Source organism: Tenrec ecaudatus, chromosome 2 (genome assembly GCF_050624435.1).
Source record: "Tenrec ecaudatus isolate mTenEca1 chromosome 2, mTenEca1.hap1, whole genome shotgun sequence".
In the NCBI taxonomy this organism is placed as follows: Eukaryota; Metazoa; Chordata; class Mammalia; order Afrosoricida; family Tenrecidae; genus Tenrec; species Tenrec ecaudatus.
In genome coordinates this window covers 137,828,658-137,845,829 of record NC_134531.1, presented here as the reverse complement: position 1 = coordinate 137,845,829, position 17,172 = coordinate 137,828,658, and the positions used below count along the sequence as shown (strand labels likewise).

At 48.3% G+C, this 17,172-nt stretch overlaps 1 pseudogene; it reads right to left on the bottom strand.

Annotated features, from left to right (window-relative positions):
* Positions 1-16,249: 16,249 nt before the first annotated feature.
* LOC142440117 (large ribosomal subunit protein eL8 pseudogene) lies at positions 16,250-17,101 on the bottom strand (annotated as a pseudogene).
* Between the last annotated feature and the right edge of the window lie 71 nt (positions 17,102-17,172).

Sequence of the window (17,172 nt, the reverse complement as noted above, 5' to 3'; positions counted from 1 at the left end):
CTTGTTTACCTTCAAGCCTTTAAGACCCCAGATGCTATATCTTTTGATAGCCAGGCACCATCAGCTTTCTTCACCACATTTGCTTATGCACCGGCTTTGTCTCCAGTGATCGTGTCGGGAAGGTGAGCATCATGGAATGCCAGTTTAATAAAACAAAGTGTTCTTGGGTTGAGGGACTACTTGCGTGGAGGCCCAATGTCCATCCGGCAGCGCATCTTTCTTGAAGTAGATTCCCAGACCTTTCTCCCGAAGAACTGCCAGGTGGATTCAAATGATCAAACTTTTGGTTGGGAGCCAAGCATTTAATCTTGGTGCTGCTAGAAATGCTTGTTTCCTAATAATTCATAGACTTTCATTCACTCTCAGAAGTCATTTGACCTGTAAGCATGTGGGGTATCTGAACCTGTGGCCCCCAAATAAATCTGAGGCCACCTGGTTTGCAACATACTTTTAGGTCTGTCGTCAGACTTAGCTCTAAATCAAGTGGGTAATTCATGATAAAGTTCCGTACAAATGTGTAGGTTTTCGGAAGGCTATAGTTGACAACGAGAGCCTTAAATCCTTTTTGTTCCTCCCCCTAAATTCAGCTTCCATTGCCTTCTTTCTGACCTTTGACCGGCCATGTACATACATTGCCCTCAGACAGTGTGTTTGATACAAGTCCCCTGGGAAGCCCAGGGAGGGGCGTTCTCACCCACAAGTACCAGCTTGGGCATGCCCTGGCCAGAAATGGGGGGTACCTGCTGCACATGCTCATGCGTCATGCCCCGACCAGTGCCCGGAACCAGGCTGGGATCCTTTCCAATCTACAGTAGTGTGGGTAGTGGACCAGTCGTGGCCTGCTTCTCATTGTGGAGTCCTGCTGGTGACTGATGAATTGATCTGCCACCAGTGAGGACTTTATGAGCATGTCCTTTGTCTCCCATGGTGCACGTATGCGGTCACGTGACCGAGAGTCATTCTTCACCGCGATACTTTCATGCCAACAGTCTCCCTCATCCCAACGCTTTGTGTATGTCTTGTCTTGTGTACACGACTTAATTAAGGAATCTCTGTAACATATAGCTAAACTTGGGGTCTTTGTCCTGGTAGGACAGAATTTAAGCTCCAATAGAAAGCCACGTGATGCAGATGGGAGGAGCTGGGATCCTTACGTGACCACGTGGAGCACAGCACTCTCCACCCCCCACCTGTACTTGACTGTGACTGTACTTGACTGTCAGGTCGGGGAGGGTCTAGCTTTTCCTGGTGGCAGTGAGCTCTGAAACCAAGTCTGCCAATGCCTAAGGCCCATCTTCTCATTAGGCCACATGACCATCCAGTGAAAAATAAATAAACAAACTAATGGATAAAATGCAGACTCTGATGCAGCAGCTCTGGGGTGGAGCCCAAGACGCTGCATGTTCTGACATGCTCTCAGGGGATGCCGGGACTGCCGCTCTGAGGCCTGCCCGGGAGCAGCGTGGCTCTCAGTGCACCTTCCCTGCTGCCTGCTAGAGCTCACGTGCAGCGTCCGATTTAATCCTCACGATGTCTTGACTTTCTAGATGTGGAAGCTAAGGGTCAGAGAGTGAGGTGGTCTGTCTGAGGTCACCGGCTTAAAGCAAAACAACAAGCAAAAGCAGAACAGCACCAAGGAATGCCTCAGACCAAGAATACTTAAGCTGCCTTTACACACTGAGGGATGGAAAAAACAGACTCACTGCCCTCGAGTCAATTCTGACTCATAGCAACCCTACAGGACAGGGTAGAGCTGGCCTGTGAGTTTCTGAGCCGGCAACCCTCACGGGAGGAGAGAGTCTCATTTTTCCCTGTGGAGTGGCTGGTGGTTTCGAGCCGCCGTCCTTGCAGTTAGCGGCCCAATGTGTTACCCACTACGCCACCAGCATTGGTCACATCTATCGATACACACTGAAAATGTGAGAAAGAATGGTTCAAGTCTTTTGGGACTGTAGTGGGTTAGTAGTGCACCCACACCCCAACCTGTGCAAAAAAAAAAAAGCCTGTCTACTTAGGCCTTCAAACTGTAAACTTACTTGGAAATTGCGTCTTTGCAGATGTAACTACTTGAGTCACTATGAGGTCGTACTGACTTGCGGCCAACCCTGAGAGCAGTGACGTGTGTTCTGATAAGGAGGAAGGCCATGTGAAGAGGGACGCGGGCCTGAGGGCTACAGCTGCAAGCCAAGGACTGCCAGCAGCCAGCAGAAGTGAGGGAGAGGCAGGGGAGGACCCTTTCTGGGGATTGCAGAAGCACATAGACTGGCTGACACCTTGTATTTGAACTTTTAGCTTTCCAGAATTGTGAGACAATATAATTCCATTGGGTTTTTTTAATGATAAATTCTTATGTATTGAAAGGCATCCAGTTGAGAAATACTTGTTAGCTTATATGGCACATGATGACGTCCCACTAATTCATGTTTGTGAATGATGCTTTCTGTTAATTCCAAAGCACTGAATTCATGCAGCAGTGGTAGAAAGCTTTTTTAAAAAAAAATGTCCATCTGCTTGATGAAGCAATGTAACACCAGGAATATTTAATTGGAGTCATTTTCTACCATGTGAGTATGTGAAATTCTATTATAAAACGAAGACTAAGTCTAGGAAATTTAGACTAATATATAAAACATAATTATTTGTGTTCAGTAGTTGTACTTGGCTTTCACCTATCTTCGTGTTTAAATTTTCCATCATTTATGGCTTGTCCCAAGCACAAAACCCTGAGCAACGGGATACCGGGTAATGAAGTCGCGTGGCAACAGCACAGTTTTCTTGTGCACACAGTTCAAGAGGCCACCGACTTATCCGGAGGTCCCTTTCTCTCCCCTGTGGAGTCGTTAAACATCTCGTCCGGTACCTTCGCTGCAGTAGGGTAGGCTGAGGGTCGCAGTGTGTCCACATCCTTGGGAGTGACCCATGGGTGAAGATGGCATAGACGAGGCAACTGAAATGGCGTCTTGTGATGACGACGACAATAAGCTTGTATGTTCGTTTTGATCTTGATCCTCAGGGAAAAAGTTTTTTCCTAAGATGCCCCTTGGCTGTCCTTCCAACATGTCTTACTTGTTCAGAAAGATCATCTCTAACATCTGCGACATCCCACGTGTCAAGAAGAGAATAAAAGCTGAGCCTTCCTCTGCTTCTCGGACACACGGTTTGTATGCGAGGGTGCAGCGATGAGTCCTGGAGCCCTGGAGCCACAGCTTCGACAGTTTGCCATTCCCAAGCATGTTTGCCAGAAATAACGCCGACTTTTACCAACAAAGCAAGAACCACCGCTCGCCAAAAAGAAACAAAAACGACGAGCTTTGCACGGAGAAAGTTGCCAAGAGGTTGGATGGGACTCAGCTCTTCCTTCAGTCCTTTGTAAAACAGCAGCAGACAGTACATGGCAAACAATTGTGACAAATTATTTATTATAACCAAGTAAGTCCAAGCGTATACACCAAGCAGCTCGCACATGAAATAATTGAGATAATTGGAATCCCATAAAGCATTCTCTGAAAATATCCACATAGATTGCAATGCTGGGACACTTCAAAACTACCCGACTATCTAAACTGTAAATGGGTACCATCCAAAGTATCCGCCAGCGTCTGTCATTCTCGCACGCATAGGGGAAGCGCCACCACCGTGGACACCAGGTAGATAAGCACAGCGAAAGGTCAAGTCCACTGTCTCTGGTTCCTGCAGGTGCGAGTGCAAGGCAGGCATGTTTTTCCACAAACCAGCTCCATGTAGTAAGGAAAGAGAGCTCAAAAGAGACTGGAAAGGGGAGTCCTGCGCTCCGGAGAAAGCTGTTACCAGCAGCACGAATGGCCTCCTCCACGGGCACTGGGTTTTCTGCTAAGGCTGCTGCAGCCGCTCAGAGAGCTACCAGGGTGCTGTGCAGACAGCATCTTCTCTTCCCCCCTCTTCCATGCTGGATACTGCTGCCCTCACCGGGGGATCGCCCTGAATTCTGCCTGCACCATGGCTTGGAGCAAGGCGCCGACCAGGTCCGGCCTCTCCGCACAGTCCAGTTCTGCCCCTCCGCTGCCGGTCCGCTCGCTCTTTTCTATAGGGGTTGGCCTTCCTCCCGCGCATGCTCACAAATATGTCCACATCAACTTATGGTGACAGATAACAGGTGAGGGCTCCAGCCGCAGACTCCAGGTTAGCTTCACTTGCTCCCACGGGACAGACACTCAATTCCGTTGTTTTTGAGGCAGTTTGTGGTGCTTGGTTCGAGCAGCCATGGAAGAGAGAGGCTCCAGGAATTGATGGAATGCTCATTGAAATGTTTCAGAGAGCCGAAGCAGTACTGGAAGCGCTCACTCGTCTATACCAGGAAATGTGGAAGACAGCGACCTGGCCATCTGACTGGAAGAGATCCCTCTTTGTGCCCATTCCAAAGAAAGGCAGCCCCACAGAATGCGCAAACTATAGAGCGATTTCGTGGACATTGCATGCAAGTAAAACTTCGCTGAAGATCATCCAACAATGGTTGCAGCAGTACATTGACAGGGAGCTGCCAGAAGTCCAGTTGGATTCAGAAGAGGATGTGGAACAAGGGATATCCTTGCTGATGTGAGATGAATCTTGGCTCAAAACAGAGAATACTAGAAATATACCTACATGTGTGTCATGCACTGTGCAAGGGCATTTGACTGTGTGGACCGTAACAAACTGTGGATGACCTTGAGAAGAATGAGAATTCCAGAACATTTCATGTGCTCATTTGGAGCTTGTGCATAGATCAAGAGGCAGTTGTGCAAACAGAACAAGGGAAGGGTTGCAAATCGGGAAAGGTGTGCATCAGGGTTGTGTCCTCAGACTCGTTCAATCTGTATGTGGAAGAGATAATCAGAGAAGCTAAATTCTATGAAGAAGAATGCAGTGTCAGGAGTGGAGGAACGCTTATACGATGACACAACCTTGCTGCCGGAAAGGGAGGAGGAATTGAAATACTGAAGTTGAAAGATTGTAGCCTCCAGTATGAATTTCTACTAAATATACAGAAGACCAAAATCCTCACAGCTGGGTCAATAGGTAACATCATGATATATGGAGAAAATATTGAAGTTGTCAAAGAGTTTGTCTTACTTAGCTCCACAATCAATGCACATGAAACAACAGGCAAGAGATCAAAAGAAACATAGCATTAGGTAAATCTGCTGCATAGACCTCTTTAGAGCAAGGATGTTACCTTGAGGACGAAGGCGCGCCTGACCCAAGCCATGGTGTTCTCTATTGCATCAGATGCATGTGAAAGTTGGACATTGAATAAGAAGACCCTAGAAGGATCCATGCATTCAAATTGTGGTGCCGGAGAAGAATATTCAAAGTACTGCTTCCAGTGGCCTGCTACAAGGCGAAAAAGGATCTGCATTGGGAAAAATCAGGCCAGAGTGTTCCTTACAGGCCAGGATGGCAGGACTTTGTTCTACATACTTTGGACAGATGGTCAGGAGAGACCAGTCAGCCCCTGGAGAAGGAAAAGTGGAAGGCCCTCGACCAGATGGACTGGCTGATTTCCATTGTAGGACACGTGCCCTCTGCCGCTCACCTTCAGCTGTAGCAGGAAGGTGCAAGGTGCTCAGCAATGGCTTGCAATCCCTTCCACAGGAGCTTAAAATGCTGTTTGTGTGAACTCTCCCTTCCAGCTCCCCATTATAGAAGCACACGCCACTGGGGTTGGGAGGCCAAGGCCATCCTTGGGATACAGCCGTCAAGGATGAACTCGCAGTGTGGAAGAACAACATAGGTCTTCACCCCGGGCTCAGGTTGGTCTCCCCATGCTTTTCTTCAGTAAACCCTGCTTGGAGCTTGGTTCCTGATACCGCCAGGCATGATTTGCCCTTCGGAGAGCTCACAACCGGTCTTCACAGGTCAGCCAAACAAGCAAATGGCCGTATCTACCGTGCAGCCTCCCCCAGAGCAGGGAGCCCTCCCTTGGGCCCAGAGAAATCTGAGACCGTGGCACATAGGAGGGGACACAGAGGTTGTGTAACTGAGCATCAGGATCTGTTCTTACCAGGGATAGGTGGGGACTTTGTGGAGAAGCGAATGAAAACACAGTGCCATTTTCCCATGAGCTTTGGGACTCCTTGAATTTGCTAGTGGGGGGCAGTGGAGCAAGAGGAGGTTCCAGCACATTCTAGACCCCTGTGGGAACAGAAGCCTGAGCTTCTGGTCTTCAGGGAGGCCCAGCCGGGCCTGACAGGGCGGCGTCTTGTGGCCTGGCCCAGGGTGACCGGAGCAAGTGGACTCCGGGCCAAGCCTCCTCCAGGAAGGAATAGGAAAAAGCCACCGATCTACAAACTTTCTTGACTTTGATTTTTTGGGTCGTTTGTTTATCGAGGGAACTCTTGTTTTCATTTTCGTGGCAAATCATTGTTCCTTTGAACTGGAACACGCCTGCCTGTGTTTCTCCTTCTCGGCTCTGCCCTGTTTCCTGAGCTGCTGGCTTTGAGGTTGTGCAAGCCTTGGTCGAGGGTTTCCGACCCCATCAAAGGGCGGGAAGGGTCTCCCCTGGTCCCAGGTCGGCTTTGGGAGCTCTCCACTGCCCTTTTGCCCCGCGTTTGCTTCTTCCAAAGTGTAGCTCTGAAGCATGCAGCCCTGGCTGGATTTCCTGACACCGCCATCCCACCACCACAGCGTCTTGTTGGCCCCTATCAGTCAGGTGTCTTCATTTCAAGCAACGGCAGGCAACCCTGGCTGACTCACACAAGAAAGGCGCAGATTGGAAGGAAGTCTGGTGATTACAGGATTGACTCAGAGGGAGGAGAGCCGCCTCTGAACACAGATGGGAGCTGACGGAGGCTGGGCAGGCAGGCTGGGTCCGCCACGGGCCTCAGACCCTCTGCTCTCTATGGCTCCTCAGAGCTCTTTGGATCTGCACGTCACTCCCCCGACAGTCCCCATCAAGCCCAGGCTCAGGCTTGCCCTCTGGCTAGCTGCTACAGATCCGTGTACCCGATGCCTCTACAACAGGGGCTTCCTCTTGAGGATGAAGGGGTGCGGGGCCCACACGGTCTCGTCTGGGGGGTAGTGAGCAAAGCTTAGGAGCGGTTCGCCTCCTGATGGCCGAGTACCAGTGACAGCAGACCCCTGCTGTGAAACAGTCCTTGGTGAGGAAGCTGGACTGGGGTACCGCAGAGAGAGCGTCTTTCCCTTTCCCATTGGAGAAGGGTGTGGGGCGTAATCATGCTCACCACCATCATTGGTTGAGGCCGTTGGGATCCTGCTGTCTTGGGGAGGTACAGCCAGAAGGCTCCTTAGGAGCGAGGACAGCAAGACTTTGTCTCATGCATTTTGGACATGTCAAGAGAGACGAGTCCTGGGAGAAGGACCCCATGCTTGGTAAAGCAGAGGGGCAGCGAAAGAGAGCAAGGCCCTTGACGAGCCGGGTTGACACAGGGGCTTCCACCAAGGGCTCGGTGAGCCCTGTGTCACTCGGTTGTACATGGTGTCTCTCTGAGCCGGAGCCCGCTGAGGGCACCGCCACCACCAGCGTGATCCTGACCCTCAGTAGACATGATGAAATCTCATTTCATATTTATCTGGTAAATATGGCATCGTGTCCTGTGACAGATAAGGACATGGTGGGAAAGGGGGGGGGGTTGTGGATCCTCGACCTACTGATGTTTACATTTAGGTCTGCCAGCTTTCAGAACTCACAAGTTATCTTCTTCTTCAGGGTACTGGCTTCCCAAGCCCTGGGCATACTGGAGGGAGAGCACCTCTCTACCCCTGTCCATGCCGGGCAAGCACAGGCAGCCATGAGTTCCTCGCTGTGAATTCCTCCCAGGCGGGAGCTGTCAGTGGCTGTCTGCCCCCAGAATTCCCGTGGGAATAAGTTAATGTCCCCATTGCCTTGCTAGGGACGTTGTACGTGACTTACTACTTTACTCGTTGTTTTCACTTGATGCTTTCCTCGTCGTGGAACAAGCGGCCAACTACATAGTGTGTGTAGGGCCAAGGGGCGGGGCAGAAGCAAAAGAAGGTCACGTTTCCCCCTGAAAGGAGCCCTGGGAGGGCGGTGCTTCCACTTTGGGTCGTGATCTTCAAAGGTCTGCCCTTTGAAACCATCCGCCGCTCCTCGGGAGAAAGACAGGACTTTCTACTCCCATAAAGTGCTACAGTCTGAACCTCAGATGGGGCAGTTCCACCCTGTCCTGCAGGGTCTCCGTGAGTTGGCATCGACGGGATGGCAGTGAGAGGAGTTTAAGAACCCAGCACAGACACCATGGCGGATGCTGGGTAAGCGAGGCCCTGGGGTTTAGAAGTCTCTCCCATAGGCAGCTCTGTTCAGTGGAGTCCTGGTGGCCCTGAGATCTGCAAAGTCAGTCATTTGAAACCACCAGCAGCTACTTGGGAGAAAGACAGGGCTTTCTACTGCCTTCAACAGTGGCGGTCTCAGAAACTCACAGGGGGCAGTTTATATATACCCCGTCCTGTAGGGTCACTGTAAGTTGGCATTGACTGATGGCAGTGGGTTTGGGTCCAAAGACAACTCTGCAGTAGGGAGTAATTGACCAAATTTACAGAAAATCACCAAATTTACAGAAAATCAGCAAGTGCCGTCCAATCGGTGCAGACCCATAGCGACCCCGCGTACAGCAGAAGGAAACAGTGCTGGGGCCGGGCCCTCCTCACAATCGCTCCTGTGTCTGAGGCCATCATCTCAGCCATCACGTCAATCCCTCTCTCCAAGGGTCTTCCTCTTTTCCACTGTCCCTCTCCGTTACCAAGCGTAATGTCCCTCCCCAGGGATGGCTCTCTCCTGATAACACACCCAAAGGACATGAGATGCAGTCTCGCCATCCTTGCTTCTAAGGAGCATCCTGGTTGTCATTCTTCTGAGACAGATCTGTTGGTTCACCTGGTTGTCCATGGTCCTTGCAGTGTTCTTCCCCAGCACCACCGTTCAAAGGCATCGGTTCTTCTTCCGTCTTCCTTATTCAAAGTCCAACTTTCACTGCAGATGAGGCGCTGTAAGACACCATGGCTTGGGTGAACGCTAAGGGCATGCATGCATTATCTGTCCCCCGAGCCTGTAGCCAGAATCCATCCCACGTGCACACGGCATGCTATGGCTCAATCCTGCACCAAGTCCTGAGTGTGACCTCTGGATGCAGTGCTGGACTGGAACTCTAGAATTAGGTGGTTTCCCCATGGTGAATGCTGACCAGGCGAGTCCGTAGCCAGCAGAGACCTGGGAAGTCCAACTCAAACAGAAGAGGGTTTTCCAGAGTTGGGTTGGAGCCCAGCAGGGACAGTCTGGCTGTCCTTGGACCTGAACCAACTATTGGTGTCACTAGGCATATCTGAGTTTATTTATAGTTTGGAGACCCAAAATGAACCTTAGGGGGTCATTTGTCATTTGGGTCTCCACAGACCAGAAGAGCAAGGTTCGCCTGACCACCATTTATCTCGATGCCTACATCTACCTATGCCCCTAGGAGTCCAGTTGCCCAAGAATGTGTGGGGCATATATGAAGGAAGGCAGAGTGGACAATCTAAGGAGCATGGAACAGAATCAGACCGTGAGGTGGGCTGGAGGGAAAGAGCTGAGACATTCCGACAAAGCCAACAGAGGCTGGCCTGGGCATCTCTAGGACAAAGGTGAGGGCTCCGTAGTCAATAGGAATGTGACAGCGGCCTTCTTTCCCAGTAATTGCTCATCTGAAAGGGAACTTTGGTTCAATCCTTGGGACAACCAACCCCCAGCAAGTCTCACCGTAAGCCTGATCCCAGAAGACGCCCGTGGAAGGGGGCTCTTTCTTCCTTCTTTCTCTTCAGGGCTATCTTCCTATGAAGCCCCATCTTTGACCGGGCTGTAAAGCCAGTGCACAATTAGGAAGCAAACAAACTTGCCCCAAGAGAGCACTTAGAATTTAGGTAGACATTTGTATCAAAGCAATGATTCATGCCTTGCTGCATTTCCAAAAATAGCCAACATCATTTTGTTGCAAGATTCCCAGCCTCTGAAGTACTGTCACTAAAGCATTTCCATCCCTGAGTGATCGAGTCAGAACGGCTATGTCACTACAGCCTCTCAGAAGGAGGCCTCCTTTGTTTCAGCTGCGACATCTACCCCCGCTACCCTCACCAAATAAGAAGATACAAACTTGGGAAATTATTTGCCACAAATAGGAAAATACCCAAATAGTTATAGAAGCCTTACCGTCTCTAAGAAAAAAGTGTGTGGGTGGGGGGGCATTAGAAGTGATTGTGATGATGTATGCACAAGTCTTTTAAACACAATTTAACTATGGAAATGTAGGCTACGTGAATACTGAATCAAGAAAACTGAAAACACGAACAAAAGAAGCAACCGAACTTGATCAATGGTTACCAGGGGTGAAGGAGGAAGATTGAGTTTATGTTAATGGAGGCAGAACAATTTGGAAAAGAATATCAATAATGGAAGTACATCTTGAAGAGTATCATCAATGGTACTGAATTATTCATGTAGAAGTTGTTGGAGAATGTTTTGTTCAGTATATTTTTGTCACAATTGAAGCAAATAACTGCATGAATAACCATGAGCACAAGACAGAAGAAATGTTCTAGAATTGATTGTGGTGATGATTGTACAACTCTTCTTGATGTGATTGAATTAATGAATTGTATGGCATGCGGGTGAGCTGCTAATAAAACTGTTTGAAATAAGGTTGGTGAAGCATTGTGTTATTGAGAGTGTAGGAAAATGTGCACTCATACATTATTGATAGCTACGTAAGTGGGTGCAACCTTTTTGTAAGTAATTGAATGTACAATAGACGGCTATACACCTATGAAAAAGAATGAAGCAGTCCAATGAACGGTGGCTCAGGACTACTGTATATTCTCCATTGTAATGCCTTACTTTCTTATGACACAGACTAATCCGGTAGGCACGGTTCTGTTTCTGTGAATGCGTGTTATTGAAAGTTTTCCCTATCATCAACCTCTATTGCTTGTGTAGAGTCCAGTCACTTAAGAGTTTAATCTGTCCAAGTCAAAAATGTATGTATTGAGGTTTGCCGCTGACCTGTACTTGTGTAATTTCCTTTCCTCAACAGTGTTTTAAATTCTATATCATTGGACAGATTAATGGCACTATTAATAGAATTACCTTATGCCCACGGTTATGATATATACTGTTCTCTATCATAAAATAACTGACATATAGAAACAATAGATATATGAATGGATTTGGGGTTCTACTTAATTCTACCCCCAATATAAGAACAGTTAGTTCTTATGAGATGGCCCTTCTTGATGGTCACCCTCATAAAGAGATCGCTGAAGATGTAGGTGCTGTAGCAACGCCTAGGGAAGAGACCTAATGGTCCGGTGTCTTAAAGGCCCGTCTTCAAACAAGCAGTCATCTAAGTGAAGCACCAACTAAGTCCTCTTGGAGGAGCACACCAGCCTGTGTGATCCGAGGATTGTCAATAATAAAATCTGAATCCAAAGGCCGGAGTGGTATCAGAGCTTACCTTGGGAGCACCCAGTTTGCAGAAGGCCATGCATGATAAAGGAAGTCCAAAAGCCACTTGCAGGGTCCCCACATGCCTTAAAGTTCCGGAGAATCCCTTCTGGCCACAGTGGAGGGATGTGGGCAGCCTCGGACAGCATTGTAAAGTCGATGGTGGCAGCTGTCAAACTCAAATTAACTGCCATCGAGTCAATACTGACTTATAGTGACCCTATAGGGCAGAATTGAACTGGCTCTGTGGGTTTCCAAGACTGTAACTCTCTATGGGAGTAGCAAGCCCCGTCTTTCTCCTGAGGAGTGGCTGGTGGTTTCAAACTGCAGACCTTAGGACCGCAGCCCCAAATGTAACCACTACCAGGCCTCCTTTCGGGGTGAATGTGACCCTCGTTTGCCTCTGCTCCACCCCATGGCCCTACACACACTAAGCTGGCGACTCTTTCTACTACAAGGAAAGCATCAAGTAAACAAAACAAGAAGATAAACAATTGAAGTTGTAAATCAGGTACAACCACTATGATACCAGGACTCCCTGGCAGATGGAGTTAGATTAAAATGTCATATCTTATCATTGGATCTTCTTTCTGACCCAATTGAAAGTTGTTTCAGTTTTTAATAGCTCCTGCTTTGTCTTTGATTAAGGTTTTTGTTTTGCCTAATCATTGTTGTTGGTTTCTTTGTTTGTTTGATTCCTGTTTGTGCTTTGTATAATGTTTTGTATTTGAAATCCAAGATAGGTAGGTCTAAAGAGAGAGTAACTGGACTGATAGTTGCCTCGGGGCATGGCAGGGGAGGGTTGGGGGAAAGTGGGGAGCCAGCAACAATAAGCAGAAGAGAATGTTCTGGAAGTGATTGTGGTGATGAGTGCACAACTCTCAAGATCATCGAATGATTAAATTGCTTGATATGTGAAGTACCAATAAAATGATTTTTTAAAAGAATGAAGTTGTTCTATGTACTAATACTAATGAGCTCCAAGATATGCCTTCAAATTAAAAAAAATTAAGGTACAATATACTTAGAAAAGGTACCCAGGGAAAGAATTGATATCTACCAGAAACTCTTTGAAACCACGTCTGTAACTTAGCCTGATGTGTATCAGGCTCTTGAGAGTACACAGCGAGAAGGCGGTCGTGACCGAGGGGCTGCAGACGCTCATCCCTGTCTTCCCCACTCACTTCCAAGGCTTGCTCGATCGCAAGGGCGAATTTGGCTGTCATAGGAAGGCTGCATGGACATCTGCGCTGGCAGTTCTTTCCCTGCTAATGCTCACACAGGCTCGTGGGCTCGGAATCAGGTGCTGTTATTCGGGGCCCTTGTGTTCACTTCCAACTCGCCACCTCCCACACACAACAGAAGAAACGCTGCCTGCCGGACACCAGCCTCCAACCGCCTCCAACCGCTGCCAGCAAGAGCCCGCTGGTGCAGCCACTGGGTCAAGCCGCCCCGTTGGGGGTCTTCCTCTGTTTTGCTGCCCCTCTGCTTTACCATACACATCTTTCTCCAGAGACTGGTCCCTCCTGATGACATGCCCAAAGTATACGTGGGGGTACACACACACACACACACACACACACAGAATTATGTTTTCAAAGCTACACATTAAAAATTTTAAAATCATTTTATAGGGGGATCTTACAGCTTTTATCACAATCCATCCATCCATTGTGTCAAGCACATTGTACATATGTTGCCATCATGATTTTCAAAACAGTTTCTACTTGAGCCCTTGATATCAACTCATTTCCCCCCTCCTCTCCACCCCCATGGACCCTTGATAATTTATCAATTTTTCTCCCATGTCTTACATTGACTGCTGTCTCCCTTCACCCATTTTTCTGTTGGCCATCTCCCTAGGAAGGGATTATATGTAAATTATTGTGATCAGTTCCTCCTTTCTCCCCCCACTTTCCCCTTACCTTTCTGGTATCTCTATTCTCATTATTGGTCCTGAGGGGTTTACCTGTTCTGGATTCCCTGTGTTTCCAGCTCTTATCTGTAGCAGTGTACATGCTCTGGTCTAGTCAGATTTGTAAGGTAGAATTGAGGTCATGATAGTGGGGCTGGTGGGGGAGGGAAGGCATTAAAGAACTAGAGGAAAGTTGTATGTTTCATTGGCGCTACACTGCACCCTGACTGGTTTGTCTCTGTGATCCTTCTGTAAGGGAATGTCTAATTGTCTACAGGTGGGCTTTGGGTCTCCACTCTGCACTCCCCCTCATTCACATTGATATGACTTTTTGTTTTGGGTCTTTGATGCCTGATACCTGATCCCATGGATACCTCATGATTTCACAGGCTGGTGTGCTTCTTTCATTTGGGCTTTGGTGCTTCTCAGCTAGATGGATGCTTGTTTATTTTCAAGCCTTTAAGAGCCCAAATGCTATATCTTTTGATAGCCAGGCACCATCAGCTTTCTTCACCACACTTACTCATGCACCCATTTTGTCTTCAGCGATCATGTGAGGAAGGTGAGCATCACAGAATGCCAGATTGTTAGAACAAAGTGTTCCTGCGTTGAGGGAGGACTTGAGTAGAGACCCAATGTCCATCTGCTATCATAATAGTTAACATATAAATATGAATACATAGATCTATTTCCCTATCATTATATAAAAAATATATTTGCATATGTACATGCCTGTATTTAGACCTCTATAAATATCTTTTGCCTCCTAGTTCTTGCCTGTATTTCTTTTTACTTTTCTCTTGTCCCACATCATGTTCGGCCTTCATTCAGGTTTCAGTAGTTCCCCTCAGTTATATTGCCCTTGATTAAGCCCCACCAGGCATCCTACACCCTTCTCTCCATTGATTTTAGATCACTGTTGTTCCCTTGTCCCTGGGTTGCTTGACAACCCCTTTCCTTTCTCCAGTCTCCCCATCTCCCATGTCCCCCCTGGAACCATCGGTCCTGTTGTTTTCTCCTCCAAATTGTTTATCCCCCCTATCTTATCTAGATAGACATGCAGAGACAATAGTAAGCACAAAAATAAGACAAAGCCAAACAAAACAACAAAGGAAGACAAAACAAAAACAATAACAAAAACAATTTTAAAACAAAAAAGGAAAAGCCTATAAATAGTTCCAGGTCTGTTTGTTGACTATTAGGACTATTTTCTGGTCCAGTCAGATGGGGTGCCACGCGCTGGCCCTAAAGTCTATTTTTGGTATTCTCTGGGAACTTCATTGCTTTGCTCCCCATGCTGCTCTGTTGCACGCCCTTAGTGTTTCGCCCCAGTGTGATGGGGTCAGATCAGGCACAATTTCTGCACTGTCTCCGGTGTTGTCCCCCAGAGTGCTGTGGGTCAGTGAGGGATGTTGTCTCATGGTGGGTGGGGCCAACCCTATTGTCCTTTCTGTGCACTGGCTGCTCTGATTTTGTCCTTGGGGCTTGGTGGGCATATTTAATTTTTTTTTACAGAATAACCTTATCACCTTATCATCTGTTTTCATGGCTGACAGCACCTCCCTCATTTTTTTCCCTACACCTCTTCTACATCATCACATTTCGGTCTTTTCAGGTTCCTCTTCATTCATGGAAACAAAAAGAAGTCTCATGGAGTGAGGTCAGGTGCATGGGGCAAGAAAGGCATGTTGTTTTTTTGCCCAAAATGGGGCACAGAGATGGTTGTGTGAGCAGGTACATTGTCGTGGTGGCAAAACCAGTCCCTTGTCTGCCACAAAGCAGCCCTTTTTTGTTACACACTATTAGGCTATCTTTTCAGAATCTCTAAATAGAAAGCTTGATTAACAGTCTGACCTGGTGGAACGAATTCCAAATTCACTATGAGTCGATTTTTTTCCATTTGGGAAGTTGACGGGGACTTCGAGAATGAGCTTTGTCATCAATCTCCATTTCACCTTTTTTGAAAAGAGAAAACCACTCATACACTTAAGTTTTCCCCATAGGGCTGTCCTTGTAAGCTGTGTTCAACATTACTACAGTTTCTACGGCATTTTCCTGAGCAGGAAACAAAATTTCACAGCTTCATACTGTTCTCTTAAATTACCCACCACAAAAAACAAGGTTCAGGCAAACTGCTTTTATGAAAAAAAAAAAAAAAAGCACTGCGACCAGAGAGAACCTTCCCAGGCACCACCAGTGGGTGCACTGACTCAGAGGGAGTTGCTGGATGCTCGCCTAGTGGGGGTGAAATGTGCGCTGTGAAAGCTCTGCCCAGCGGAGCTTTTTTCCATTTTGTTTGTTTTTTTGGCGGGGGGAGTACCCCCCTTGTATGAGGTGAAATCTCAGCGTCCTTCTCTGAAGACTTGTTCAGATGTACTTCTTTCTTCCAAGACTTGTTCATTCTTCTGTCCATCCACGGGATAGTCAATATTCTTTGCCAGCGGCACAATGAAATTCGACAGCATGGAATACACTTTTCCCTCCACTGTTTATTAGTTACCTCACCATGACAGGATAGTAAATCTATGTTTGTTTCCTCACCTTTTAAATGGAGTTGTACAAGAATGCGAGTATGAAATAAAAGGGGGGGCACTTAGCATAGTGTGTGGACTAACGCGGTCTTAGAATTCAAACCGTTGTCACAGCACGTCAACCAGATCTAACAGAAAGACCATCCGCGAGGGACATTGGACTTGTAGGGCAGATCGTGGCTTTGCTATGATGTCCTCTGTGCAGATGGACACGAGTCAACTCTGTGGAATGGAGGTCCCCCACACCTCCCACCCACCCTCAATTTGAGGAAGGGCCTGACCAGGAGCAGCAAGGCTTGTGGGCCTAACCTTGGCTATACCTAGTTTTTGGTTTTGGGGTTTTTTTTTTTTTTTGAAGGACTAGTTTTATTATGTACAAAAACCAGCCATGCGCAAGCTAGCCCAGCTTGGTGGCGAGTTCTTTGGCCTTGGCCTTTTCTAGCTTGGCGATTCGGGCCACTGATTTGGGGCCCAGCACATTGCCACCCCAGTGGCGGCGGATCTCGTCAAACCTGTCATTATAGTTGGTCCTGATGGCCTCCACCAGCTTAGCCAAGGCTCCTTTGTCTTCCGAGTTCACCTGTGTGAAGGCGACGGTGGTGCAGGTCTTCCTGTGCACCAGACACCCCAGCAGGGCCTTGGTCTTGATGATGCAGTAGGGGACCCCCATTTTATGGCACAGGGCCGGCAGGAAGACCGCCAACTCAATGGGGTCCACGTCGTGTGCGATCACTCACCACCAGCTGAGCCTTCTTGTTCTCCACCAGCGTGGTGACGGTGTTGACCCCCGCTCGCAGGACAGGCGGCCTCTTGGTGGGCACGTCCCCTTTGCCGGCAGCCTTCTTCTCGGCCCGGGCCAGCAGCCTCTGCTTCTTCTCCTGCTTCGTCTCCGGCTGGTATTTGTGGGCCAGCTTCAGCAGCTGGGTGGCTGTCTGCCGGTCCAAAGCCTGGGTGAACTGGTTGATGGCGGGCGGCACCTTCAGCCGCTTTTACAGGATGGTGCGCTGGCCCTGCAGCCGGATGTAATGCGGCCACCGGACAGGATGAAGCCGGTGAGGTCCCTCTTGGGCTGGATGTCCTGGCTGATGCCGAAGTTCTTCGGCCGCTTCTCGAACGGGGGTTCACCACCTTCTTGGCCTCCTGCTTCTTCACGATGGCCGGCGCAGGGGCCACCTTCTTCCCTTTCGACATGTTGGCTGGCTGGACGGAAGAGAGCTTTTTTTTATTTAAGTGCCGATTTTTATTTTCTTGCTGGGGGAGTT